Consider the following 17,077-nt stretch of genomic DNA (forward strand, 5'->3'; position numbering starts at 1 on the left):
AAAGGAAGGAAGGAAGATGCTTCCAGAGCCAGGATCCTACCAGTGCAAGTGATTTATTACAATGATTTTTCTTAGTTTGTTGCATAGGCTGTTATCAATAAAACGTCACAATACAGTGCATAGAGTTCGATTTGGCTGTGGGGAGCAAGGAACCCCCTGATCTGCGAAAACCATTTTCAAGCATTGGCGGTCTGGCAATTCTGGCAAATGCCAGAAGGGCCGGACCATCTTCTATTAAGGTGGGCTGGTCAAAAAAAATACTAAATATAAAAAACGTTAATTCACATTAAAAGTCAAACACCCATCATCAAAGAGAATGAGACCCGCTCTGATTCTGCCAGTCACTCAGTCAAAACCGGAAAATGGAAAGGTGATGCCTAATAAGTTAGAGACCCAAAAAGTGCTTGAAGCTGATGCTGCTAAATGTGTGAAATTAACTGACTTATTTGCTAAAAGTTCTGGTTCTGCTGGTTCGAGTGCTTTTTATGTCTGTGACAAATGACAGATCATCTTCTGTGGTGCAGTCGGGGTAGGAAGAAAACCACAGAGAAAGACGCACCCATGCACAATGACACAGATCATGTAGCCTACTACTACTAGTTAGGCCCAATATTTTGGCTGTATATTGTATGAAATATACACAGTGTACAAAACATTAAGAACATCTGCTCTTTCCATGACAGACTGACCAGGTGAATCCAGGTGAAAGCTATGATCCCTTATTGCTGTCACTTGTTAAATCCACTTCAATCAGTGTAGATGAAGGGGAGGAGCAGTGTCGATTTTAGTTTGTAAATCTTGGTTAGGCAAACAAAAAAATGTGTGATGAATGCCAGCAAAGCAACAACACTAAACAATACATTAATTGCACTATAACGGTGACAAACGGTGCCCACAAAATGTTAGGGCCTACATAAAGCTGTCCCAACAGCAGAGTCCCACAGCCGTCCCAACACCTTACCACTGCTACAGTTCATTCAGCCTCATTTACTGTCTTTTAGAAAAACATAGCTGATATGGCTGACTTGCTTAAACAAATGTGGTTTCGACTGACAATTGAGGTGGACAAATTATGGCATAAGGGAACAACAAGCGGATAAGAGGCAATCTGTCATTTAGATTAAGACGTTAATGAGCGAGAGATGATGGATGTAGTCAATATAACTATTTGTTCAGCAGTCTTGAAATGTACAGCGACAGAATTCAGAACATGGGCTGTTCTTACATATAAACAGACAATGAAAGCTCTTACAATATTCAATGATTGCATTTCTCTAAAACTGGTTATTGGCAAACACACACTGGCCACAAACAATGTGTTTACAATACCGCGTTGGTGAAAATAGACCAACTTATTAGGGTGAGGCACATGGGCTACTATCTGCTTACTACACAACATACACTTAGTATTACTTTAGCTACAGTATACATACAGTGGAAAGAAAAAGTATGTGAACCCTTTGGAATTACCTGGATTTATGTAGAAATTGGTCATAACATTTGATCTGATCTTCATCTAAGTCACAATAGACAAACACAGTCTGCTTTATCTAATAACACACCAAAAAATTATACGTTTTCATGTCTTTGTTGAACACACCATGTAAACATTCACAGTGGAGGGTGGGAAAAGTATGTGAACCCTTGGATTTAATAACTGGTTGACCTTTCTTTGGCAGCAATAACCTCAACCAAATGATTTCTATAGTTGCGGATCAGACCTGCACAACGGCCAAGAGGAATTTTGGACCATTCCTCTTTACAAAACTGTTTCAGTTAAGCAATATTCTTGGGATGTCTGGTGTGAACCGCTCTCTTGAGGTCATGCCACAGCATCTCAATCGGATTAAGGTCAGGACTGACTGGGCCACTCCAGAAGGCATATTTTCTTATGTTGAAGCCATTTGGTTGTTGATTTACTTCCGTGTTTTGGGTCGTTGTCCTGTTGCATCACCCAACTTCTGTTGAGCTTCAACTGGCGGACAGATATCCTTACATTCTCCTGCAAAATGTCTTCATTCTTGGGAATTCATTTTTGGTGTGCTGTGCCTTTTTTTCTCCACACTTAGTTTCATCTGTCCACAGAATATTTTGCCAGTAGCGCTGTGGAACATCCAGGTGATCTTTTGCAAACTTCAGACGTGCAGTAATGTTTTTTTGGACAGCAGTGGCTTCTTCCGTGGTGTCCTCCCATGAACACCATTCTTGTTTAGTGTTTTACATATCGTAGACTTGTCAACAGAGATGTTAGCATGTTCCAGAGATTTCTGTAAGTCTTTAGCTGACACTCTAGGATTATTCTTAACCTCATTGAGCATTCTGCGCTGTGCTCTTGCAGTCATCTTTGCAGGACAGACACTCCTAGGTAGAGTAGCAACAGTGCTGAACTTTATCCATTTATAGACAATTTGTCTTATCGTGGACTGATGAACATCAAGGCTTTTAGAGATACTTTTGCAACCTTTTCCAGCTTTATACAAGTCAACAATTCCTAATCTTAGGTCTTCTGAGATCTCTTTTGTTCAAGGCATGGTTCACATCAGGTAATGCTTCTAGTGAATAGAAAACTTACATTTTGTGAGTGTTTTTTATAACCAACATCTCCAATCTCGTCTTATTGATTGGACTCCACGTTAGCAGATTTCTGACTCCAATTGGCTTTTGGAGAAGTCATTAGCCTAAGGGTTCACATACCTTTTTCAACCTACACTGTGAATGTTTAAATGATATATTCAATATAGACAAGAAAAATACAATAATTTGTATGTTATTAGTTTAAGCACACTGTGTGTCTGTCTATTGTTGTGACTTAGATGAAGATCAGATCAAATTTTAGGACCAATTTATGCAGAAATCCCAGTAATTCCAAAGGGAATACTGTAAAGTATGAAGAGTTTGAAATTGATGTACACTGTATTTTTGTTTTAGACACAGTCCTGCTTTTGCTCATCCTTTACTACAATGGGAACATCAAGCGCAGCATGATTTACGTTGCACTGTATCCTCCACTCAATCAGAATGCAGATGCCCAGGCAGATCTGACCAATTACAATGTTTCACTGATACAATTTGACATTATTATGACAACTCCAACCAATCACTGAGAAATGACCAACATTGTTCCCTGTCAACTGTTGTAGTCTTTAATGTTCCACTGTAGATTTGTAGGGGGATGGAAACTTGTCACACAATAAGATTGAATCATTGATCTGGCCATGGTGAATACAGTACTTTAGGTCCCACTTTAAAAAAATAAACTTTAAGGCTTATTGGACAAATCATAAACACATTATAATGGTCTACATAGATGCTCCAGAAATCATTCAGCTCTTAGGTATTTTTTCTTGTAAAATGATTTGTGAAGCATCTGTATAGGTCTTATATCCTCATTCTGCGGGCCCACAGCGCGTTTGCAGGCTTTTGTTCCAGCCCAACACAACCCGATTATGAAGCCCTTAGTTCTATCAGGTGTGTTAGTACTGGTCTGCCTCAGTTCTTACCTAGTAAGGGTTAAATATTAATGTCTGTGGTCTTGGTCCTGTTTCGACCCCATCAGAGCTCCTGTACCTTCATCAGTGCCAGCAGTAAGTTTACCTCCGCCCAGTGCCTGTATCAGTCCAAGGACTCATCCGGGGTCAGTGCCCTTGCCTGGAGCATATCCTTCTACACCTGCCTGGGTGAGTATCACACCAAGGGAGAGGGGTAGAGGGGCTGTGGTCCATGGATTGGTGGAAGGAAATGGTGGAAACTCTCAATACTTACACCTTTCCACTGCTTTTAAATCCATAGGGGGGAGTGACCAGGTGTACACTTCAGGATTAAGGGTAGGGAATCTGACCACAGGTCTGGCACTAGAACAGCGTGCCTCTTCCATTGGTCCTTCGGTATTGTGGGGTCTGAATACTTAAAGCGGAGATTCGCATAAGGTGAAACAGCGACACTGGTCCCCCCCAGGTACATTTGTTATTGTTTTTGAAACGGGGCAGAGGAGCATCCTGTATTGTGGTAAAAAAAAATGTATCATAGAACAGCAAAGTATGTACCATCGCGCATGCAATGATGTCAGAGGGAAAAAAATGTGTTTGCTGTTTTAAGTAATGCTTTGTAATATATCGCAAACAGAAGTGGGAGTTTCACTGCTACGGATTCCAGCTTTAAAGGAATAGTTCACCCTTTCGTAATTTATTACAGTAATGGAGGTATCACTAGCTAGGTTTCCATCCAATTGGTGACAGATTTTCATGCAAATATTCTAGAATCTGCATAAAGAAAATATGCACATTTCCCCACCAACAAATTGCAGATGCAAATCAGTGCATGATGACATAGTGCACATAAAATTGACTTTTTTGTTTACATGTACCGAATGTAAATCTAAAGTTCAATGTGTTTCCATCGCATTTTCAACTCTACTGATAATTTTATCACAAAGACTGTTGTGTTAAATAGTAAATGTGCCTACTCTGGTCTTGGTACATGCTCTCTAGCCAACAGCTCAGATACAGTGTGGGTAGGCTGTGCGGTTAGGCTAGTCTACATGATGAGATTGGCAGTTATGGAAACGTGATTACTGACTGTTTGGAAGGTTCGTTTTCACACTCAAATCATGTTTTAGAGAAGATGTTCAATACAATCGTGACGACAGACATAAGGTCAGTATCTACTGCCTGCTTTGTAGAAACATAACAATCAATGTGATCTTAGTTCATAAAGATGTGCTCGACTAGTAATTAGAGAGCTCATCTCATACCTTTGTTCAAGCATGCTTTGGACCAAGTGCATCCTCTAACCAACTCGATGTCTATGCAATAGACATAGAAGATACGTTTCTGTGGTTATAAACATTAGGAAATGAGCTCATACTGTGATCAGTTTGTAACACTTGGTTCTTTAATTCGCTCAGTTCTTACCCGGTTTGCTGTCTTGTCATCGCTCAATGGATTTGTGCTGGCCATGATATTCCACTACAGAAGAGGTGTCAAAAAGGTGGAATGAGCTTTGGAGAGGAGAGTCAGTCACCTGGGTCATGTTCTTTAGGCACCAAATGACAGAAAACGGACTGAAACATGGAGAACTGTACTTGTCCAATAAGAAACGCTCAATCTTAAATTTGGAAAATGTCTTTAAAATGTTTTTTGTTGCGTGCCCTGATGAGTATGTCCCTGACTTGTGAAACCACTAACAACGTCTTATCCACTGGTCTTTTGTCTTAATAACACATTTTGGTCCCAGAACATAGTGTTTGGAAAACGGATCGAAAAAAAAGTGTCTTATCTTTTCCAAAGCAAAATGATAAGCAATACAAGTAAATGCACAATAAATAAATATTCTCTCTTGATGTCTTATAGAGTACAGTAGAATTATTTTAAACAAGCTATGTAGTGGACAGGCAGTATATGGTACAGTACAGAATTATATTGATACAGTTCTGTCTGAGGGTCACCATAGTTTACAGAAGCCTGTGAACTGAGGAGCGAGAAGCTCCGGGGTGAAGTTTCTGCTAGGTACAGATCTAGGATCAGCTTTCCCTCCCACAATCCTTTACCTTTAACATTATTGGGGGAAATGCATCTAGGGACCACGTTACTCTATATGATTGGGGCGACTGCGAAATAATATTCCCATATTGTACATCATGGTTCACCTTATTTTGTCATAAAGACTAACACTTTAGCCTGGACCCAGATATGTTTGTGCGGTCTTGCTCCTATTGTCGTTGTTGGCAAGACAGCACAAACAGACCTGGGACCAGGCTACAACACACTTACTGATTTGAATGAAGCAATGCACTCATCTGAATATCAATTGTGGACTGACCCCAGATTTCAATCTTGCCCATTTTTTTCTTCATACAGTGAGGAGAACAAGTATTTGATACACTGCCGATTTTGTAGGTTTTCCTACTTACAAAGCATGTAGAGGTCTGTAATTTTTATCATAGGTACACTTCAACTGTGAGAGACGGAATCTAAAACAAAAATCCAGAAAATCACATTGTATGATTTTTAAGTAATTAATTTGCATTTTATTGCATGACATAAGTATTTGATACATCAGAAAAGCAGAACTTAATATTTGGTACAGAAACCTTTGTTTGCAATTACAGAGATCATACGTTTCCTGTAGTTCTTGACCAGGTTTGCACACACTGCAGCAGGGATTTTGGCCCACTCCTCCATACAGACCTTCTCCAGATCCTTCAGGTTTCGGGGCTGTCGCTGTGCAATACGGACTTTCAGCTCCCTCCAAAGATAATCTATTGGGTTCAGGTCTGGAGACTGGCTAGGCCACTCCAGGACCTTGAAATGCTTCTTACGGAGCCACTCCTTAGTTGCCCTGGCTGTGTGTTTCGGGTCGTTGTCATGCTGGAAGACCCAGCCACGACCCATCTTCAATGCTCCTTCTGAGGGAAGGAGGTTGTTGGCCAAGATCTCGCGATACATGGCCCCATCCAGCCTCCCCTCAATACGGTGCAGTCACCCTGTCCCCTTTGCAGAAAAGCATCCCCAAAGAATGATGTTTCCACCTCCATGCTTCACGGTTGGGATGGTGTTTTTGGGGTTGTACTCATCCTTCTTCCTCCAAACACGGTGAGTGGAGTTTAGACCAAAAAGCTCTATTTTTGTCTCATCAGACCACATGACCTTCTCCCATTCCTCCTCTGGATCATCCAGATGGTCATTGGCAAACTTCAGACGGGCCTGGACATGCGCTGGCTTGAGCAGGGGGACCTTGCGTGCGCTGCAGTATTTTAATCCATGACGGCGTAGTGTGTTACTAATGGTTTTCTTTGAGACTGTGGTCCCAGCTCTCTTCAGGTCATTGACCAGGTCCAGCCGTGTAGTTCTGGGCTGATCCCTCACCTTCCTCATGATCATTGATGCCCCACGAGGTGAGATCTTGCATGGAGCCCCAGACCGAGGGTGATTGACCGTCATCTTGAACTTCTTCCATTTTCGAATAATTGCGCCAACAGTTGGTGCCTTCTCACCAAGCTGCTTGCCTATTGTCCTGTAGCCCATCCCAGCCTGGTGCAGGTCTACAATGTTATCCCTGATGTCCTTACACAGCTCTCTGGTCTTGGCCATTGTGGAGAGGTTGGAGTCTGTTTGATTGAGTGTGTGGACAGGTGTCTTTTATACATGTAACGAGTTCAAACAGGTGCAGTTAATACAGGTAATGAGTGGAGAACAGGAGGGCTTCTTAAAGAAAAACTAACAGGTCTGTGAGAGCCGGAATTCTTACTGGTTGGTAGGTGATCAAATACTTATGTCATGCAATAAAATGCAAATTAATTACTTAAAAATCATACAATGTGATTTTCTGGATTTTTGTTTTGGATTTCGTCTCTCACAGTTGAAGTGTACCTATGATAATAATTACAGACCTCTACATGCTTTGTAAGTAGGAAAACCTGCAAAATCGGCAGTGTATCAAATACTTGTTCTCCCCACTGTACATAGCCCATCTTGTTACATTGCAGGGAAATACAATTGTCACATATCTTTATGTGGCAATACACTCTCACAAACATACTTAATACAACACCATCTACAATAATATAGTTTCTGAGAATCACCCAGGCATGTAAAGACCATAGAATTAGAATGAATAGAACGGATGCCCCCATTCAGGTCTATTAAGCCATAATGTTTGGCGGCCATTCATTCTATTTCTATGTTAAAGACGGGTAGATATACACTGAGTGTACAAAACATAAGGAACACCTCTTTCCATGACAGACTGACCAGGTGAATCCTATGATCCCTTATTGATGTCACCTGTTAAATCCACTTCAATCAGTGTAGATGAAGGGGAAGAGACCGGTTAAAGAAGGATTTCTGAGCATTGAGACATGGATTGTGTATGTGTGCTATTCAGAAGGTGAAAAGATTTCAGTGCCTTTGAACAGGGTATGGTAGTAGGTGCTAGGCGCACCGGTTTGAGTGTGTCAAGAACTGAAAGAGGACAAAATAGGCTGACACGAATTCAGTTTACAGCAGTGGCCTGCCCAGTCACCAAATCTCAATCCAATTGAGCATCTGTGGGATGAGATGAAACAAGCTATTCGGAGTAAAGATCCACTACCAGCCAATTTGACACACCTGCGGGAAGCATCAGAGTCAACATGGACAGCATCCCTGTGGAAAGCTTGACACTTTGTAGAGCGCATGCCTCATCGAATTGAAGCTGTTCTGATGCCAAAAGGGGGCGCGACTCAATATTAGGAAGGTGTCCTTAATGTTTTGTACACTCAGTGTATGTCTATGTATTTCATCATGGCAGGAATCATTTATAAAATAAGGCAGTTCTAGAGCGACCTGCAACGTATTTGCTTTTCTCAATCCATGAAGTCATGAAATAGACATTTGCTATGACATGAATACTGTATAAAGCCTGGTCACAGATCTGTTTGTGCCATTGGTGTAACAATGACACAGCAATGGACAGCACAAAGAGATCTGGGGCCAGACTACACTGTATAAGGCAAAATGTGAAACCATTTGGTTTACTGAGACAGATGTGAGTCAGACTACAGTGCTTTCAGAAAGTATTCAGACCCCTTGACTTTTTCCACATTTTTGTTACGATACAGCCTTATTCTAAAATGGATTAAATCGTTTTTTCCCCCTCATCAACACACAATACCCCATAATGACAAAGCAAAAACAGGTTTAGAATTTTTTGCGAATTTGTAAAAACAATTAAAATAAATCACATTTACATAAGGATTCAGACCCTTTAGTCAGTACTTTGTTGAAGCACCTTTGGCAGGGATTACAGCATAGAGTCATCTTGTGTATGACGCTACAAGCTTGGCACACCTGTATTTGGAGAGTTTCTCCCATTCTTCTCTGCAGATCCTCTCAAATTCTGTCAGGTATTTTCAAGTCTCTCCAGAGATGTTCTATCGTGTTCAAGTCCGGGCTCTGGCTGGGCCACTCAAGGATATTCAGAGACTTGGCTGTGTGCTGAGGGTCGTTGTCTTGTTGGAAGGTGAACCTTCGCCCCAGTCTGAGGTCCTAAGCAATCTGGAGCAGGTTTTCATCAAGAATCTCTGTACTTTGATCTGTTAATCTTTTCCACGATCCTGACTAGTCTCTAATTCCCTGTCGCTGAAAAACATCCACACAGCATGATGCTGCCACCACCATGCTTCACCGTAGGGATGGTGCCCGGTTTCCTCCAGACATGACGCTTGGCATTCAGGACAAAAAGTTCAATCTTGGTTTCATCAGACAAGAAAATATTGTTTCTCATGGTCTGAGAGTCCTTTATGTGCTTTTTGGCAAACTCCAAGCAGGCTGTCATGAGCTTTTTACTGAGAAGTGGCTTCAATCTGGCCACTCTACCATAAAGGCCTAATTGGTGGAGTGCTGCAGATATGGTTGTCCTTCTGGAAGGTTCTCCCATCTCCAAAAAGGAACTCTTGAGCTCTGTCCGAGTGACCATCGGGCTCTTGGTCACCTACCTGACCAAGGCCCTTCTCCCCCAATTTCTCAGTTTGGTTGAGCAGCTAGGTCTAGGAAGAGTCTTGGTGGTTCCACTTCTTCCATTTAAGAATGGATGCCACTGTGTTCTTGGTGACATTCAATGCTGCAGAAATGTTTTCGTACCCTTCCCCAGATCTGTGCCTCGACGCAATCCTGTCTCAGAGCTCTACGGACAATTCCTTCGACCTCATGGCTTTGATTTTACTCGGACATGCACTGTCAACTATGGGACCTTATATAGACAGGTGTGTGCCTTTCCAAATCATGTCCAATCAATTGAATTTACCACAGGTGTATTCCAATAAAGTTGTAGAAACATCAAGGGTGATTAATGGAAACAGGATGCACCTGAGCTCAATTTCAAATCTCGTAGCAAAGGGTCTAAATATTTATGTAATTAAGGTTTCTGTTTTTTATCTTTAATACATTTGCAAAAATGTACCCATTCTGGGGTATTGTGTGTAGATTGCTGAGGATCTTTTATTTATTTAATCCATTTTAGACTAAGGCTGTAACGTAACAAAATGTGGAAAAAGTCAAGGGTCTGAGTACTTTTCGAAGGCACTGTAAATGCGACATTAACCTTTACCCTCTTCCCTTAAAATATTTGTAAATGCTTGGCGTTTTGCAGTCTTTGGGTGTGTCTCAAATGGCACCCTATTCCCTATATAGTGCACTACTTTTGACCAGAACCATAGGGTGCCATTTGAGAACAAGGCAAGTAGGTGTGTGTTCCACTGTGTGTCCAGGCTCCAGTCAAAGTCCACATGATGTGAGAGGATACACCAAACCATTGTATTATAGAGGTAAGCTGTAAAGAGAGAGGAGAAAAATAAGTACAAATGAATAATGGCATTTTGCTAGATTATGTCAATTTATTCAGATAATTGTGCGCGCACAAACACACACAAGAACAGCGTGGGATGGAAATGATTAAGTTTGTGCTTTTTTAAAAACCAATTTGTGTTCATGCAGGTGACTGATTGAACGAATCCTCACTATTAGTATCTGCAATTTGGCAGTATGCCCAGAACCTCATTTACAGAAAGATATCTCAGTTTAAAGGTCTCAGCTTAGAGAGAAGAAGCCTTGTGAGGTATTTGTCTGTCACATGCATGACCCACTATTGGTCGGTCACATGAATGAAGCAAAACGTCAATGATGAATAAGCTAAATCATGCAATGTATATAAGAGAACCAACGGGACTGCCCTGGGTGGAGCTCCTGATCGACATGTGTACTTGGTGCATTGAGTTGGTTGGAACCTCTCCAGCGTGCTGATAATAAACAATGATTTATTTAAGATTGACTTTGAGTGTCACTGTGTAGAATTTCCACGACAAGTGACTGCCATCAGAAAGGGCAAAGCTCTAAACAACAAAACAATTAATGGCAATCAATTCTGTATGCTCCTATTGAAATCACACAAAACATGCATAATATTCTATTGAGTAGACACTTTTTTCTCCAAAGTGTCTTACAGTACAGTGAATGCATACATATTTTGTCTATGTCAGGGTTCCCCCCCCCCCTCCCCCCAGGAACACATTCATTTTTTTTGTCTTGGCACTACACAGCTGAATCAAATAATCAAAGCTTGATAATTAGTTGGATATTTGAATCAGCTGTGTAGTGCTAGGGGAAAAACCTGCACCCAGGTGGGGCCCCAGGACCAAGGTTGAGAAACCCTGGTCTATGTGATCCTTCCCGGGATGGAATCCACGACCCTGGGGTGCCACGCTCTTATCAATGGATTCACATATGCATCAGAACTCAATGCCTCAATGCCAAACTTCACACATAAACTCAATTTCCCAGCAGCCATTGCTGAAGATACCCCTCTCTCACTTTTTTATATATTTTTTTATTTAACTAGGCAAGTCAGTTAAGAACAAATTCTTATTTACAATGACGGCTTACCGGGGAACAGTGGATTAACTGCCTTATTCAGGTGCAGAACGAGAGACTTTTACAATGTCAGCTTGGGGATTCGATCCAGCAACATTTCGGTTACTGGCCCAACCACTTCCTCAGAAGCCAAATATATCATCATCATCATCATCGACACCCTTCAATAACCAACTCCAGTCCTTCAAAGTCAACAATCAATCTGAAACAGTTGGGGGAGTCGCCCAGTTGTCAACCTACAGCCCCAGAAGGAACTTGCAATAGTGTTACAAGGTCTGTGCAGTCCATGCAGTGTCCAACAGGTAGCATCATTGAGGCATCCAGTTTTAGTCAAACTACAGTAACCGCATGGAAGAATGGACTAAAGAAATCCTTTATTCCCTTCACACTTAGTCCTAAATAAGACTGATGAACTGACATGTAAATGCTCAATGTGTGTAATGTGCATGTTCTATGTCTGATTTTATCAATTTAAATGCAAGCAAGAGCGCCAAAGACAATTTTCCATTATGTGTAAATGGACAATACGTTTTTCTAAAGGTGCCTGTGTCCCAATTCTCTACCTTTCTGTACACCATCGATTTAAAAGAAAAGACTGGTGTAAGAAATATGGTGAATTCCCTAGTCCAGTCTATTCAGATGCCAATCCAATGCTTTTAAATGTGTGAATTGGAGTGCATACCTAGGGAGAAAGTTAAGAGAATTTTTCGAGCAGGTATAGCAGAGCTTGACATCAATGCTGGTCCTCTTGCCCAGGACAAGTAAAAAAATTGTTGGACAAGAATAATATAGATTTAAATTGTCCGAAATGTACAAGTACATAAAAATAAAAAACACAAATCACAATATCAAACAATTACTCCAATCAGAATTGGATCTGAGTCCAACATTGGAATAATATTAAAACAAACTTTTAATGAACATAAATAAAAAAGTCTACAAAGTGTAGGTGATATGCATATTGTCTTCGGCCTCATGTCCAAACCGATGCTGACATGAGGGAGGCACCAGAAAATGTAGCAAAACTTGAATGACACTTTTCATTACATAAATGTAGGCTAAACACCAGTCATGTTTGACAGATATAATGACGGATAATTACCATTAATGTCTAAAGGCTTGATTCTGTCAACATACCTTCTCAAGGCACAATTTGTTCAGATCAAATGGTCACAAGATCTGAGAGAGTGAAGGACAGTGCCTGATGCGCACCGCACATCACCCACCTTGAATCTGAGCGGACGCGGTCAGCATTTTGAAACTATTTAACCATGAATTTAATTGTTTAAAACCTGGACATTGTCATTTTATGAAGACTGTCTTACCTTGTTTCAAAGTAGCCTAACCTAGCCAAAATACGACCACAGAAATGCTGAGGGAATTATTTTAAACACTTAATATGCTATTGAAATCAGAATTTCTCTCATGTTCTATTGGTTTTCCGAGTTATTTTATTGTCCAGCAGCCAAAGGCATAGTCCGAGTCATGTTAGTACCCATGCTAGTTCATGCATATTTAGATCTCCCGTCTTTCTTAAAAGCTCTACAGGATCGGTGTGTGTTCCCCGCGGGACGGTTGAGCTAATGTAACAAGAACATTTCCTAGGACATAGACACATCTGATATTGGCAGAATACTTAAATTCTTGATAATCTAACTGCACTGTCCAATTTACAGTAGCTATTACAGTGAAAGAATACCATGCTATTGTTTGAGGAGAGTTCAGTTATGAACTTGAAAATGTAACAATAAACCAATTAGGTACATTTGGGCAGACTTGAACAGAAATGCAACGGTTCATTGGATCAGTCTAAACCTTCGCACATACACTGCTGCCATCTAGTGGCCAAAATCTAAATTGCGCCTAAACTGGAATAATACATTCGGCATTACAATCTTGCATTACAAAGATGAAGGGGAAAAAATATGATTTTTTTTATTTTTTATTAACTTTTACAGATTAATGTGTCATTCTCCTACATTCATTTCACATTTCCACAAACTTCAGTGTTTCCTTTCAAATGGTATCAATAATATGCATATCCTTGCTTCAGGTCCTGAGCTACAGGCAGTTAGATTGGGTATGTCATTTTAGGCGAACATTGAAAAAAGGGTCAGATCCTTAAGAGGTTTCTTAAGGATATTTTCATCTGTCTCGTGAAACCGCTCTGCAAGCCGTGCGCTTTTGAAAATGGTGTTTTCCGCTAATTGTATTTTGGAACATTCATGCGTAGCCTACAGCCATGCATACTTTGTTGAGCTTATAGTATAAATAAATACAACTTTATCAACAATTTATGCCAATCGGTCTAATTTGTTCCATTTAAAAAAAATTATAATGATTTTTGTATTTGCAGTGATTGTATGAATTATGTCAACCCAGAACTGTCCCAGAGTCTGTTATGAACCGTATACCTATTTTTCTATCATCCCTTTGGACGACGGAACGCCCTTTATGTCGATCCCTGGAGGGAATTATTTTATTAAAGACATAAAAAGTTTTGTTGTGATTCTAATATTGCAATGTTTTATAGGCTACTAAGAGTGACCAACCTTCCTCCAGATGAACCTTAAAGGGGCAGTGGCTAAAAAAGTTAATGTCAAGCCCTGAATAGTGTTGAGCTAAAAGCAGAACTGAGAAAATATCTGCCAACTAAGTAAACTCAATGGAGAATCTCCAATGAAAGTGTGTTTAAATCCAGGACTAGGCTTAACCTGTTTCCGGGAAACCACCCCATAGGGTTATGTGACCTAGTTTGGGATAAGTACTGTCCATATTAAACTTAAGTAGCACCACGAACATTATGCCAAGATTGCAGATTAGTTCCTACAATAAATTAGCTAAATTACTTATTAACTCATGAACTGACATGGAGCTGAGTGAGATAGCTCTGGTCTGAAAGAAATGTATCATCATCATGTGATTACTGTGGAGAGTTCCCAGCATGAATATGCTGACAAGTGCACTCCTACACTACACGTTAAAAATAAACAAGATAAAGATGAGATAGATGAACAATGAACATGGGTGAGATTAGGGATGGGTACCAAAATCTCGATATTAAACGGACTCCGATGTTATCGGTTCTGCTTTCGGTACTGGAGAAATTAAGAAAATACATTTCCTATTTATTATTGCTACATAAACGTTATCTTGCCCATTTGATCTCACCAACCGTTTCTAATTTGCAATAAAATGAAGACATTTGTCTATGATGCATTTTGGCTATTCCCAATCCAGAAGAGAGATCTCTGGGGCTACAGCACACACAGCACCCTGCTCTTAATTAGTGACCATGGCTGAGAGAACTAAACGTTCAAAAGTGTGGTTACACTTCAGAGTCAATGCTGACAGTGCTCGTTGCCACAAGTGCAACAAGACTTTTGCTTGTAAGGGCGGAAACACGAGCAATCTGTCAACATCTATCGAAAGTGGATCATGTACAGGCAGAGAAATGCAGTTTGACTGCCTAGCTTGTAGTTCATCTCTCGTTGTCCGATCTATGTTAGGTATGTATGCTAGCAGCCTGGAGCCCACACACGGAGTTAACTAAATTATGCGAACATGGGTTCATGATAAAAAGGAACCATTAGCCAGCTGATTGTTAAGCTATGGGTGCGTTCATAAATTCAATAACCCATTTAAAGATTTTGCAACTTTCTTGTGTGGTGGCATATTTCTGCTTTACCAAATGAGGAGAGTTACAAACTACACACCAGTCAGTTATACTTAAACTCCATATTTTTATAATAATAAGCTTTGCAATAGCATGTGACTTTCAACAATTCACTATTTCTAATGAACCGTTGAGAAGTGACTACAGAAAAATACAAAGATATTTCATAGCCAAGATACACCCCTCTCAACTTACATGACGAACCACAGATCTTAGGAACTGTTCACAAATAAATAATTTTTCTTGAGAAAGGAGTAGATAACCAGATAACATTCGCTATAAATTATTGTTCAGTTTGGTCCCTCAGACGAGGTTCTAATCTCGTTCCTGGTACTTCATAGTACAAAAACACCAACTCATCCAATGGCATATATCAATGATCAACTCTAGATACTCCCTTCTCAAGTAAACCCCCTCTTGACCCCACTCCTGGACAAGCTCATTGAGGGGAGTGAGCCTCTAGGTCATACACTATCCCAGGATAAGTGTAAGATCAGAGAGGACCTACAATGTTTCCAGACACTGCCATACACCTCCCCCAATGGGAAAAGGAGGGAGTGACTGGCGCACAGACATTGTGGCGACAAGTAATTGGTTCCACATTAATCACGCCATCCCTTCACATGGTTTAAGAATAGGTAAAGACACATTCACATATGAAGACAATGTTAGCACCAGGGACATGTGAAAGACAAGCCTGACCTCTCCCCTCTCTGGGCCACAAGTGACTGAGCCCCGGCTTAGGGAAAAGTGCAACTGCCAACACTATAGTCCAAAAGGATACATTCTAATGACAAGTATCTCACATAAGCATATTATCTATGTTACCCAACTAATTCTGATTCATCCGCCACACTTGTTAAAGTTGCAGCTACAATGAACCAACCAGTCATCCTCCCACTAGCTGCCAGTGTGAAGGGGCTTTGGGCTTGTCTTTGGCTTGGACCAGCGGTATTAGAGGGAGGAGTGGGTCCAAGCCAAAGACAAGCCCAAAGCCCCTTCACACTGGCATCTAGTGGGAGGATGACTGAGGAGGGGGTGAATGAGTGACACCTAGCCGTGACCAAGGTCATAGTGAAAGGCCTACAGCCCTTTACAACAGTGGAGTCCAAGGGCTTTAGGGAACAGTCTGTCCATATATATTGAGTTGTATTCATTTTTGGGATATAGTAGTATAAAAGGGTTGTATGTTAGTCCCATCACACACAATACAATACACAACAACACAATAATTCAATAATGATAATTCAACACATGAAAACATTTTTTTTTTTTTTACTGTAGGGAGATGAGCAAGGCACTCAACACCAAATATACCCCTCCCTCCAGGAGATACCTCAGTGAAACATTAATTCCGACCTGGTGTGGTGTAGAAAAGGCCAATGTGATCACTGAGCTGAAGGACGTGCGAAAGCTGGCCATCACATCAGACGGCTGGACCAGCCTCTGTCAGGACCACTATCTCTCTGATACAGTGCACTACACAAGGGCAGTGTGAAACAGAAGGTCCTCCACACCAGGGCAGTATAAAGCAGAAGGTCCTCCACACCAGGACAGTGTGAAACAGAAGATCCTCCACACCAGGACAGTGTGAAACAGAAGATCCTCCACACCAGGACAGTGTGAAACAGAAGGTCCTCCACACCAGGACAGTGTGAAACAGAAGGTCCTCCACACCAGGACAGTGTGAAACAGAAGGTCTTCCACACCAGGGCAGTATAAAACAGAAGGTCCTCCACACCAGGGCAGCGTAAAACAGAAGGTCCTCCACACCAGGACAGTGTAAAACAGAAGGTCCTTCACACCAGGACAGTGTAAAACAGAAGGTCCTTCACACCAGGACAGTGTAAAACAGAAGGTCCTCCACACCAGGACAGTGTGAAACAGAAGGTCCTTCACACCAGGACAGTGTGAAACAGAAGGTCCTTCACACCAGGACAGTGTGAAACAGAAGGTCCTTCACACCAGGACAGTGTGAAACAGAAGGTCCTCCACACCA

General features: G+C 41.1%; 1 long non-coding RNA gene across 1 annotated transcript; it reads left to right on the forward strand.

Moving 5' to 3' along the window:
• Positions 1 to 16,595, forward strand: LOC120019594. The gene is made up of 3 exons (XR_005472344.1): positions 1 to 239; positions 3,557 to 3,677; positions 16,363 to 16,595. It is a non-coding gene; the product is annotated as an uncharacterized LOC120019594 (long non-coding RNA).
• Positions 16,596 to 17,077: the final 482 nt, after the last annotated feature.

The sequence above is a fragment of the Salvelinus namaycush genome, chromosome 24 (genome assembly GCF_016432855.1).
Source record: "Salvelinus namaycush isolate Seneca chromosome 24, SaNama_1.0, whole genome shotgun sequence".
Lineage (NCBI taxonomy): Eukaryota > Metazoa > Chordata > Actinopteri > Salmoniformes > Salmonidae > Salvelinus > Salvelinus namaycush.